Here is a 14,238-nt window from a genome sequence, read left to right as displayed (position 1 = left end):
CGCGACAGGGGCCGTGTGCCACCTGCCGGCGTCCTGGCGAGGTGACAGAGAGGGAGATGGGAGGGGGAGAAGGAGAAGGAGAAGGAGAAGGTGGAGTGGCGTACCTGGAAGGAGAGGAGGCGAGGTGGCTGGCGGTCGGCGGCATGCACAGTTTAGGAGGGGGCGTCGATCGGGGTTGCCGACGAGGTTGTCGCCTGCAGGGAACGAGAAGGGGGGTGGGGCATCGATCCTCCCCTCCCGCAACGCTCTTAAAGAGCTCGGGGAGGGGCGACAAAAGGGGAAACCCCGATGGGTTTCCCTTATCGGGTCGAAAGCGCGGTGGGGGGTGCGGCGCACAGGGGGGTTTTGTTTTAAACAAAACCCCTCTTGCGTCGGGTTATGAAACCCTAAAGATGACGGGCCCGGGTCGGGTCTGGACCCGACCCGGCCCGGGTCCGATAATGTTTTTTTTTTTTTGCGGGTTTTACATCCTACCCCTCTTAAAAGAATTTCGTCCGCGAAATATTATTAAAAGATTATCTGCAACAATCTGGTTTTTAGTTAATCGTTGTTAATGAGGATACACTATATGTGTGAGTGACCTGAAACACGTATGCTATTAATGTAATCAGGATAGCACAAAATAAATTCCTGAGAAAGGTTCGAAGTCAACTCGATTGAACAAATGTGAGTGATTTTGTTAATAATTTATGTCTTCGCAAGAGTTTATACGGAGTCACGAAAAAGGTTTGGCAGAAGATTGTAAGAATGTTTATTCGTCACCTTCTACTAGATTCGATACAAATGAAGGGACGCGACGAGACATTGCTCTAGTTGTTTATGTTCCTTAAACGGAGGTTTCTGTACTTGATCTTAATCAGGTTGTCGTTCGTTACCCTTACTATTTCTAACAGACTCTATGTCCGGAATAGCCTCAACTTATCCCCATAACCCAAGGCCTTACATGGCCAGTTGTCTTATCTTCGCTTAAGTTATCATTCGTAGAATGACCCTAACTTTCATAGAAGACAAAAACATAACCTCGTAACAAGATCTAGAATCAGCAAGGATCCAACTTTCTAATCTAAAACCAATATATAATCATGCTACACAGAAATCCAAATTTAAAGATTCATAACTAGCTATATCAAATGCTCTCAGAAGAGCATCGAAACACATCATAATTCTCTATGAAATCAAAATCTACAAGTTCCACGCTGGATCACCTGGTCTGGGAAATGTACGACCTCACAAGGAATTACCGCCCTAGAAGGTTTACCTGGTCTTGGACAATATACTTTCTCACAGAAATTCGCCATCTTTGCGGCTACCCGATCTTGGACAGTGTACTTCCTCACAGAGATTCACCACTCTAGTCGGATTACCTGATCTTGATCATACATACCCTTCACAGAGAATCCTTTGCGGACAAGGTCCTCAACTGGTACCCATATCAATGATGCATACATCAAAACAAACCACTGCTCTCAGGGTCGATAGCCCCCAATAATGGGCAAAAGCATATATATATCCTCAATGAGCATCACATCACTTCATCTGGTATTCAATTCATGAAATCACCCATTTCACCAATAAGGTTCCATGAACCATAGCTCACTTAAACATATATCGCATACTTTCAAAATTTGAGGTCACATGCATTTCAATCATATTATAAAAAAAAAACATATTATCCTATGCATTATATCATTGCCACCAGGAGCATTTCATTATCCAAATCTAACCTCAAAGCATGTGTTCTATACCATGTGATCATGTATATATCAAGAATCTTACTAAACCTCAAGATACGTAACTTCTACGCAGTTCGAGTTATGCACACAAAATTCAAATTCTATATGCATCTAAGACATCCAAATCATGGCACCATCATATACATACATATGTTTACCTCAAAGCACACCGCATTCGACCATATCAGTGTGAAACACACGCACAGATCTACAAGACATTTTAGTCCAATATGATATCCATCAATCATGCTATACAGGTATGATATATTCTCACAAACAATCATAATGCAACTCCCTGCAACACCGCTACGTAGGCGTGATGTATCATAAAAACTAAGTGTTTGTAGTCGTGAGGTGTCATTCCTCTAAATAGTCTAGCTAATGGTTTGTAGGTGTATAAGTCAACCACCTAAAAGTTAATCATTTGTAGGCGTAACAAGTCAACTACTCAAAAACTAATCAGTTGTAGGCGTAACATGTCATTTACCTGCATAAGCATCATAATCATAAGGATCTAGGTTGGACCAAATTCATACGTAATTTCATTAATAAACTTTTACTACAAGATCCGTACTGGAAAATAAAAAGTCTTACTCGAACTTATTAAAGTGTCTATTTGCTAATTCTCTACCTAACCCGTCATGACGAAAATAAATATGGTTCTCTACTTTCATTGCTACTAGTGAGGCAGCTTGGGTTGTTGCTGGCTTTCCTTCGCGGTTCGCTTCTTTAGATCTGCTTCCTTCTTGCGATAAACTCTGGCGAAATGCTCCATCTTTCCGCAATAGAAACAACCTCCAGTGTCTCGAGGGCATAGTTGTCCCGGATGACCATAATTACACTTCGAGCATTTACGACTAGACGATCGATGTAGTTTGATTCCTTTGCTTTGCTTTTGTTTCTTAAGTGGGGATCTCTGCATTGCATCATTGGCAAGTCGGCATTTGCTAACTTCCTTACTACCAACTGACTTATTGTTCTGAATATCTTTAACTTGCTTACGTTGCTCCAAGCCTTGTGTGGCCAGATGCCACCTATCGTACTTTCGCTTATGGCAGCATTCTATCCCTGAATGGTCCACCTTACCACAGAAAGAGCATACAATAGAATTTCGGGGGTACAATAGATTAGGGGTAACTTGATGGTTATCCATCTGTTTATCGCACTGACCCTAGAAGGTGTTTTCGCCAGTCACACTATGACTCAAGTTCTGAACCATAGATTGGAGATGCATAACGGCTCCAGTCAAGACATTTATTGCCTCGCTCATCTCATTATATGACATCTAAATCAAAGCAACATATTTTAATCAAATTAAGTACAAAACAACCAAATCAATAGTACTTACTGTGCGATGCAGATGTCGGATGATCAAGATCACTATTTTCCCTGTCGCTCTGATACCAAGTTGTAACGCCCAAAAAATCCAGGACTTGTAACTTTTTAGAATAGTTTAGGAAGCTTTGAAATCATACAATAATCAGAGTTTAAATAATACTTCAGCGAAAAATGCTATTTTTAAAACCACAAGTCAATGGACCTTGAGCGCATTACAGCGTAAACTTTCCTTTTGTCAAATCCCGCACAACCATTGAAATCAAATGGTTTAGAAACGGAGTTTCAATAATTGAGAATTCGTTTGTTGAAACCAAAAAGAAGCTTACTAAAACATTTTTATTAACTCACGGTTTAATAAAAGATAAATTTTGAAACACACTTTATACCAAATTTACCAACATGTCCTCAGGAGCGAAACGTCAGGGAAAGAGCTCTATCTTGACCTCATCACGCCATCGTGCCATCGCAGACTGTATTACCTATCCAAAACCTGCCCATAAAATGGGTCAGTTTCACTAAAAACTGGTAGGTGCACAGACAGGACAATATTGAACATAATTAAGCAGAATAATTTAATATGTCAAGTAGATAGGCAATTATATAGCAATTTAATTTCAACAGATTCACAGAGCAACGATCATGAGCACAATGCTAAAATTATTACAAGCATTTTATTGGCACAAGTAGGCTAACTATTACAAGCAAAGCACTGCACAAGAAAGTTAACTAGCAAAATACAATGCTTCATCAACCACACACACAATTCCATAAGTATTGAACCTGTTGTACACTATAACTTTCAAACGTGCATGATTGAACACATTATGTGATCAAATTTAAATTATGTTTCGATATTAACTGGCCAAGCGGGTACGCACAAGGCACGACTCTAGAAACAGCCTAGACTGATCCGGGGGTTTATTATGCTATGTATTTTATGATAACCCGGATAGCTGACTGAGTCCGCACCTAAGGGGACGGTCGGTGACCAAGGGAGAAATCCCCAAAGCAACATAAACAATGGATGCATCCCAATCATGGAGAACTACCACCTAGGATAATTATAGTAGTCTCATTCCCCTAACTTTGATGACTGGGGAAGCCGAGTCTTTTGCTCGTAACTGCCATTAATGGCCTGTCCATCAAAGTTTTGTACCTTCCTGTCCTCTCTCCTGATAGGAGTCAGCAATTCAAATGAGTACATCAGGGGTAGTTAACTGAAGACCCATTCTACATACTCTGGTCTTTCGACCCACTCGAGTATCTTGCCGGTGAAGGCAAAAACATCACTTATTTAGGTGATCACAATATTTTGTTATTTGCACTCATCGAGGTTGCCACAACCTACTCATCCAATCATCGCAACGTAAGAAGACGTACTTGTCAAAAAGTACGGTCGTACATGTCATAAGTACGACTACGATGAAAGGGATATGGTTTCACAAAAGAAACCCCAACAAATATTATCTGCAAAAGAATTAATACAACACAGCCTGGCGAGATAAGTCTTGAATTCACTTCAACAACATTTTTCATATTTCAATGATGCAAGGTCATCTCGGACCTCTTGTTCGATCAACAAAGTACTTAACATGTTATGCATGTCTAAAAGTACGCTATACTGAACAAGGAAGGTGTGTGGGCTTCTCAAAAGGAACACCCAACACACAACTTCATAACGATCCAAAGAAATTAAGAGTGCTCATTTGGCATGATTCATCCTTAAAAGCCATAATGCCACATTAAGTCATTCACGCAAGGCACAACACTATCAATCTTACATCCAAAATTTATCTTAGTATCGACATGTGACACTAGATTGATAAATACAGAATGGGTCCTTCAACAGAACCCCACTCATTCATATGCTTATACCCCTGATCGGGGTTATTCGAATTGGGTCGCAACTCGAATCAGGGTTATAAAATATTTCTCCCAAGTGTGCGGACTTGGGAGGACTCAAATGCAACTTCGACATCCTGCGAGGATTAAAACTTAACTTTGCAAGAGCTGTGCCATTTGAAGAGCACTGGGTTCGCAGGAGGAGACCCTCCTTTAAAGAACTGCAATGCGCAAGTACAACTTCTAGTGTTTTGAAAACAACTGAATCAGGATAGGCACAAGACTTCATTTATGTAAGTACATATTTACCATAAGTGTGAGTATATGCAGGTTATAACATGACGACAAGCAACTCTCGACTTGCGATGCCGCACATCAAGCGAAAAACACATAAGTAACACACGAGGTGCCAAACCATACTTTGACCACTTAGACAGGCAAACACATAAGGTCATGAGTAATACACGAGACACAAAGTCGTACCTCACTCAAAGGAAACGTGCAGGCAAAAATGGACGCAAGCAAACAAGGGCATATGTATTTCAAGAAATACGAAACTACACCTCACTCATAATCAACTTATGCAAAATAATGATCAAAGAATGAAATTGTACATCAACCCATAAGAACGAATAGACAAGCATATATGCAAGCAATTAAGGGCATAAGTATTGCAAAAAGTACGAAACCACCTTCAACCACATAAGCAAATACGCAAATTAATACTCAAAGAGTAAAATCATACATCGACTCATAAATATGCAGACAAGAAAATATGCAACGCAGAAGCAATATAAATCTAAGCATATCTAGCATGGGCATCTTAATTATTTCAACTTAAATACGTTCATCAATTGCCCTTTGTGCGACTTTACCCTACCATGGGATGTCGTGCAGCTGCGTACGCCTACGCGTGAGGATAATACGAGGGTTGAGCCACGGAGCACGATCGGGACCTGTTGTGTAAATCTGCAAGAGTGTGAAAAATATTCAATTATGTTAATATAATTAATGGTGCAACGGGGCAAGGGTAGAATTAGGCGACAGGGGACGAGGCCTTGCCGACGGCACTAAGGCGGCAGGGGGCGATCCCCTGCCGACAGCAGCGGAGCGACAGGGGGAAAAACCCCTGCCAACGACAGCGAATCGACAAAGGGGCAGCCCCTGCCGATAGCAACGAAGCGGCAGGGGTCGCGCCCCTGCCGACGGCAGCGAATCGACAGGGGTTGAGCCCTTGCCGACGGTGGCGAATCGACAGGGGTCGAGCCCCTGCCGATGGCAGCAAAACAGCAGGGGAGGCAGCCCCTGCTGTCAGCACCAAAGGGGCAGGGGGCTAGCCCCTGCCGACGAGAGAGGGATCGGGGCGGCAGGAGCCATCAGCCTCCTGCCGACCCCTTCGCAGATCATGGCAGAGGGGAGGGTGACAGGGGCCAAAGGCCCCTGTCGGGCTTGAAAAGAAGTGGCAGGGGCCATCGGCCCCTGCTGGGTTTTAAAAGAAGAGGGGGCGGGAGACAGGGGGACGACCGACCTCCTGTCGGTCACCCAAACTCTCACAGGGAAGAGAAGGAGTAGACAAGGGCCTCGTAGAACCCCCGTCGGCCTCAGATGGGTACGCAGGGCGCGGCAAGGGTCGTGCGCAGCCTGTCGGCCTCCCTGCGAACCCCTAAGAAGGGGGAAAAAGAGGGAGGTGAAGAGGGAGGGCACGGCAGGGGCCACCGGCCTCCTGTCGTGCCTTCCGGCGAGATGACAGAGAGAGAGAGGTGAGAGATCGGGGCGAGGGGGTGTCGCAGGGGCCATTGGCCGCTGCCGACACTCCGGCGCACCCCAAAAGAGAGAAGGGGACGGCAGGAGCCCTGTAGGCCCCCTGTCAGGTCTCCAATGGGCAAGGAGGGAGGTGGGAGGGCGCGGCAGGGGCCGTGCGCCGCCTGCCGGCGTCCTGGCGAGGTGACAGAGAGGGAGATGGGAGGGGGAGAAGGAGAAGGTGGAGTGGCGTACCTGGAAGGAGAGGAGGCGAGGTGGCTGGCGGTCGGCGGCGTGCACAGGGAAGGAGGGGGCGTCGATCGGGGTTGCCGACGAGGTTGTCGCCTGCAGGGAACGAGAAGGGGGGTGGGGCATCGAACCTCCCCTCCCGCAACGCTCTTAAAGAGCTCGGGGAGGGGCGACAAAAGGGGAAACCCCGATGGGTTTCCCTTATCGGGTCGAAAGCGCGGTGGGGGGTGCGGCGCACAGGGGGTTTTGTTTTAAACAAAACCCCTCCTGCGTCGGGTTATGAAACCCTAAAGATGACGGGCCCGGGTCGGGTCTAGACCCGACCCGGGTCCGATAAATTTTTTTTTTGCGGGTTTTACAATGGGTCCATCCATGTGATCTGTTAGGGAAAAAAATAGAAAGGTGGGAATGATTTGGTGTGGGCTGGAGTAAGGAGGGAAAGAGAGGAAGGAGGGAAAGAAAGAAGGAAAGAAAAGGAGGAAGAAGAAAGCAAAGAAAGAAGAAAAGGAAAAAAGGAAAGAAAGAAGGAGTGAAGGAAGAAAGAGGAAAAGAAGAGGGGAAGAGGGTTGTACGTGAATGAGAAGGAGAGGGAGGAAAGATAAGGAAGAAAGAAAGAGAAGGAAGAAAATGAAAAGGAAAGAAAGAAAGAAAAGAGAAGGAAAATGGAAAGAAAGAAAAGAAGAAAAGAAAGAGGAGGAAGAGAAGAAAAAGAGGGAAAGGAAAGAGAAGGAGGGAATAAAAGGAAAGAGAGGAGAGGGCTAGTCGACCCCCTTGTGGGTCCCACATCTAAAATAAAATCAAAATATCAAAGAAAAATGAATAAAACAAAGAAAAGATTTTTTTTTATTAAAATGAAATGTGAATGGTGAAGCCATCTCAGAGTGGGCCCACTTTTTCAATTTTGAAATTCATTTTGAAAGTCAGAGGGGTAAAATGGTCTCTCAGAAAAATTCTGGATAAAATGAGCTATTTTTGGCAGTTTTTGAAATGAGCTCAAAATTTGGAGTTCAATACCCCATTGCATAGCAAATCCAGTTTAGAATTTGAAAAACCAAGTTTGAAAAGAATCCAAATTATTTTCTCAAGAAAAATATTTCTAAATTTAGAATCTTAGGGGTAAAAATGTAAATTTTGAAAACCCAGGGTTTGAAATTGATTTTTGAAAACTTTAAAACTCAAATCTAGATTGGCATTTTCAAAACTAGAGTTCTGGATCTCGAAAATGAAGTGAAATGTGATAAAATGTTATGAAACAATAGAAAACGATGAGAAATAATATGAAATGCCATGCAAAATGCTAACCTTGGATGAAAAATTTTAGGCATTGGACCCCGACTGACAGTTGTACCAGTTTAAAAAGTGATAAGATTGATAAAAACGGGCAAAATGGTTCAAGAAATGGTTTTTGGTCTCTACCAGGCCAGAGTGACACTGAAAATTGAGGTTTGAGCTGGTTTGAAGTAAAATGGACTTGATTGAGCTGGGTTCTAGGGTTTTAGAACTCAACTGGACTGACAAAACACTGACTCAACTGAATTTTTCGAGTGAATTGTCAAGAAAAGCTGTCATTTTTGGAGAAATGGCGAGAAATGGTCACTAGAGTGAAGTGAATTATAGACCAAAGTTGGGTTTGAGCTGGAAAAGAGATCAGTAATACTGAGATGAACTAAAATTGAAGCTCAAACACTAGCTCAACTGGCTGGACTCAGCTCAATTTCAGCTGAAAGAGCTGAAATGGGCTCCTAGACACTTGAAAATGGTTTTTAACTGAAACTAGAGAACTTGAACTCCTGGTAAGCTTAAGCTAGACTCAGCTCAATTTCGTTACACGCATTTTAGTATGGAGTGTGGTTGGATATCGGTGGTCACGCTGGGCTCCTTTGTAGCCAACACAGACCTTATACTCCCTTCGTTTGAGGCCCCATAACCTTCGTTGGTGGTTGTTGCAGCCTCTACAGCAAGCCCCCGGACTGACCAAGGGTCGGTCAGTCCGGGCCCTCTCCTTGCCTCCCCCTTGGGTGCTTTGAGCTTGCCACCGCGGCAGCCTCAACTGGGTTGCTGCGGCTCCTTCATTGTAGCAGGGTGGTCTGGGCCACTTCAGGACCCAGACCTACCTGGGTGACCCACTCACTGAGTGGGATCACAGTTGGGGGCCTCCTCCCATTTGGTTGCCCTGTAGCAACAAGAGCTGGGTGCACACAGCACCCGGGTTGTTACCCTAGGCGCACCTATTAGTGGGCGCAGGCCATGGCTCTGGTCTGGACCCTTCACTGGTTCAGACCAGGGGGTGCAGAGGCTGCACACACTCTGGTGTGTCCCCTCCTTTTTGATCTAGCAAGATTTGGACCCACAGGGTCCAGACCATGTTGTCTAGGTCTGGCGCACCTTGTGGGATGCTAGCCGCACCCCTTGGGCGTGCAGTTTTAACCCACCCAATAGTTGGGTGTGGGCTGAAGGCTGCAACCCTGCTCCAAACCCTTTGGTTCAGACCAAGGATACTCCATGTTGGACCCAACTGGGTCTGGTCCGACTTGGACCAGACCAGCTGGTTTGCCTTAGCCCAGCTCACCCGGGTGGAGTGCTAGCCGCACCCACCTTGGGATGGCTTTTGGGTAGCCCACTGGCCTAGGTGCCGTGTGGGGGCCCAGCTGCTATATGCAGCACCTAGTTTGAACATTCGGTTCAGACTAGGGATGGCGTTATGATCACGGTCTGGTCCTGAGGACCAGACCCCTCTTTTGCCTTGGTTCTCCTTGGCACCGGGTGCTAAGGCACCCGATAACCCTTGCTGCCCCTAGTGCGAGTTTTGGGCTGGACTGCACTCAGTTCGTAGCTCATAGTCTGAGCCATTTCTGGGCTCAGATCTGATTGCTTTGGACCCCTTGAGGTCTGGTCCAAAGGGACAGACCTTACGGTCTTGCCCTTGGGTCGGTTGGGACACCACCAACCGGTTCCCCTTGGTGGCTCAAGTTTAGTCCGAACCACCTTGGGATCAGACCAAGGTGGGTTCGTGAGCCTAGCTGGGTGTGATCCCACTGGGACCAGACCTAGCTGAGCGTCCTTTGAGAGCTCAGCAGGCTGCTGCAGCTTCCCCCTCGTTGTCGCCAACCTGCAAGGCAAAACAACTAAGTTATAAAATGAGAAAAAATAATAGTGGACAACGAGATAGTTGCGATCTTGGGAATCGGATGCCCCGCTGTCCCATCATGGCAGCGATGTGTTAAGCACCTAACATGCGTTTTGCCATCCACTTACAGGTACCTTCCCACCTTTGTTGGACTTATCGGTAGAGGGCTTCGTTCTTGCCCCGATAGCATTGACAAAGTGCGGCCACGCACTTGGGAATGCTAATATAATTCCCATGCGAATGGGAATAAGTTAAGTTTCATTCTCGACACTCGTGAGTGTTGAGTTCACGAAGTCCCTTCGCAGATGGTTTCGCCATACGAAACGTGCCATGGTACGATGCTTAGAATGCGCGTACTTGAGAAATTCTTATTCAAAGCCTTGGTCACTCAATCGTGATTTGAATATGCATTTTGAGCCTCGTATCCCTCAAAAATAGTGAATTGTGCCACTTTATAAATATATGTTTGCATCGTTGCTTCTGCTCGATACTAGTGCGAATGCTTGAGACTTTGTGGCTTTATTTGTTTCGCACGTGCACGTTGACACATCCTAACACGTATGTCACTGGTTTTGATTTGTTGAGTGTTACTTATTTTTAACCCACATTCGTATATTAATGAATGTATGATGCACCGAAGGCATGCCACACACTCGACATGACATATACTTGAAAACTGGAACACCATAAGGGTATAGCACAAAAATTACCTGTTGAGGTTTGTGACTCAGCTGAAGTCCTTAGGTGATGGCCCCATGTTCGTGAGAGAGAGCTCATGTATTGTGATACCCTAGGAATGAAAATAAAAATGTTGTTGTGATCGCCTTTATCGATGATGTGCTCTTTTGTTGGCCGTGTGAGACTGAGCACGTGAATGGGCAGGCCAAGTCCTCATTTGTGTATCCCACGGGGACCATAAGGCATAACTACCTTGAGAGGAGGTATGACTTGATGAATGAGCCTAAATAAGATAAACCTGCCACGCCCCATTCACAAAGATGGTTCACCCAGAGAGAGGGTGAATGGTACAACCCTAAGTGACGCGTCGTTACTATGACACTTTTGTTTGTAGGAGCTGTAGCATCCTTCGACCTCCAGTCACTCAGAGTTAGGGAGGTCGAGATTACCCTTTTCAGGGACCTCTACTACTGCAATAGTACGGATTGCAATCCTTTGCCCCTACAAAAGGTTTATCCTAGTTGCGCGCTGCCCGCAGGTGGTTGACTCGGTCTGTAGCATTCCTGGTTATCACATTAGAAATTGAATAACAGACGCTGGGTGCATGACTCACAGGATGTGAGGTTCCTTCACATACTCAAAGGAGTAATCAAAAGAACATAATTACTAACCAAACAGACTGACATACTTTAGTTGCTTGCTTTCTTTCTTTTAGTACTGCTCTTGTTTCCTGTCTTGCTCGTTGTACATTGTTGCTTAGCTTTCCTCGTTTTGTTGCACTTGTTACTTACTCTCCTTGTTGCATAGACTTGTAGCATGTGCACCTACCTGACACACACACATGTACTTTAATTCAAATGTTTCTAACAGTCCCATCATGATAGTTATAGTCTGTTACTTGTAATTGTAGCATATCTATATCATGCTTCATACTGTATGCTTTTCCTTAAAAATGATAATGTATGGATGATTTATCTCACCATCTCGCAAGAGTACTGGCCCCATTTTATGGGGATAAAGGTGATGAGTAGACGCAGTGGCGATGCGACGATACACAATGAGAGACTTGAGACCCACACTTAGCAGCAGATCTTGGCTCCTTCTGGTTTTAGCGTTTGAGGGGAATTTTCCTCTCATTTTGAGAGACTGGTTGTATTGATGTAATTGTATCTCAATTTTGTAAACACTGTGGTATTGTATATATTTAGTTTGGACTTGTGGTTTATATCACTTACTGTGGCCCGCTGAGACTCGCGGCCTTTATTTTACCCCTTCTTCTCTTTTGTACTTCCGTTGGTTAATTCAAACTATATATATAAAAAAAAATTTGCTCAAATTTTTTTTGTTTTACAAGGTTGGGGTTTGGGGTGTCACAAAGATTGGTATCAAAGCTGTAGTGTTAAGTGTGATCCAAGACTTCTGCGTGCATCATCCATCGCACTGTAAGTATGATAAAGTTATTAAATTCTGTTGCTTATTGTTGATTACTGTTGTAATTAGTTTTGCTTTTATAATTAAACATATAATTTGTTAGATGCCTGTGGATCCAAGACACGAGAGAATTCTTGGAGCTCTGCATGACTTGGTTCAAGCCGTAGAGCCCCTTGACCGAGCCGTTTAGCAGATTGTGCGGAGTGCACAAGTGCTTGCACATCCGACACCTCCATGTGGGAGATGTGAGTAGTACCACGTGGGACAGATTTGTCCATGTGCTTTGAGCGATTTCCCCTATTGTGGCCTTAGGGGACATATCGAGATCAAATGTCAGCATAAGTTGGGCAATGAACTCATGATGGGTAATGCTGAGACCATAGAAAATGAGGCTTCTGAGATCGGTTAGGCACCGACAACAGCTGACCGTATGAGAGATGCACATGTTTCACCAGGTTCTCCCAAGTACACGCCAACTTCCTATTCATGTTCTGTTTTCCCTCAGTACGTACCAGCTTCACCTCCATTGTCTCAAGTTGTGAGTCCTTCTAAGTACACACCATCATCCCCTTCTTATCCCAAACAGAGATGGTGTGGAAATCGAAACATCTACCGCGACCACTATACTAGTAGGCAGTGATGATGTTTGTTCGGATGCAAACATTTTATGGTTGGAACACTGAGTCAGTGTTCGTTTTGTTCTCCGTTGTGGATAGATATGCTTTTGTAACCTTGTTATAGAAGGATATTTTTGGCTTGTTATGTATGGAAATATGTATGCAACTTTGGCTTCATGTAATGAAATCCTGTTTTGGGACTTGTTCTTTTGCTTATACGAGCTTTTCTTTTATTTAAGATGGCTTGGCGAGAACGTTACAACAATATCATGGACACTCTCAACAACCTGGTCGAGGTTGTTGGCAGGCAAGCTGAAGCCATGCGTGCTATGGGTGAAAATCTTCAAGCCACCCAGGGAAGTAAGACTCCTACTCCAGCTCTAGCGACGACAATACCTTATAAGTTCATGAGTATGAACCTTTCATCCTTCGATGGGAAGTCTACTCTTGAAGCAGCAAAAGACTGGATACAAGAGATTGAGCAGATCTTTCGTGTGTTGCAAGTCAGTGACGACCACAAAGTGGACTTCAGAACGTATCGACTTTGGAAGGATGCCAAAAGGTGGTGGGCGACCACCTTAGACATCAAATTTGTCGGCGGAGCTGTTACTTGGGAGCAATTCGTGGAAGTCTTCTATGTCGCTTACTTCCCGACACATGAACGCAACAGGAAGATGCAAGAGTTCCTCGACCTTCAGCAAGGGAACTCTACCCTGGATGATTACGTCATAAAGTTTTGAAGTCTGAAGCACTTCTGTCTAAATGTTTATGTTACAGAGAAGAAATGAGCAATGAAGTTTGCTCGTGGATTGAAACTTGCGTTGCGTACGAGGATGTACACTCGTGCCCCTTCAACTCTTGAGGAAGCCTTGGAGTCTGCTACTCTTCTAGAGCAGGATTGGACAGAGTCACAAAAGACTCAACACTTTAGAGGAAACCATCAATTAGGCCAAAAGAGTGGGCCTAAGAAGAGACCATTTCAGAAGAATCCTGGTGGAAGGAAATTCACTCCACTCGCAAAGAGGAACCGACATCAGAACACCAACCACCCTCGATAGAATCAGCAGTACCAGCAGCAACACAAGCAAATAGCAGCAACACCAGGTTGCCCAAAGTGTCTTGGTGAACATCCTGGCCGACCGTGTCCTCGCGACACCGACAAATGTCTTTATTGTGGCAAGATAGGCCACTATATCAGAGACTGCCGAAAGATGCAATCAGATGACATGAGAAGAAACGCACCTGAAACATCACAACCAACCTATCAGCGACCGCCTCAGCAGTAGTAGTCTTACCCGCAGCAGCAATCCTCTCAGCAGAAGGCGGGTAATCAGAGAACAGTGGCAGGACAAGCCTACGCAACCACTATGGAGCAAGTGACCAAAGGAGAATTGGTCCAAGGTACTATTCCAGTCGCTGGACAAGCAACCTTCACTTTATTGGACTGTGATGCTTCCCATTCGTTTATTGCTACTAGATTTGC

The sequence above is a fragment of the Nuphar pumila genome, chromosome 8 (genome assembly GCF_984573655.1).
Source record: "Nuphar pumila chromosome 8, dmNupPumi1.hap1.1, whole genome shotgun sequence".
NCBI classification, from domain to species: domain Eukaryota; kingdom Viridiplantae; phylum Streptophyta; class Magnoliopsida; order Nymphaeales; family Nymphaeaceae; genus Nuphar; species Nuphar pumila.
The sequence above is the reverse complement of the archived record's forward strand: the minus strand, read 5'-3'. Positions refer to the sequence as shown.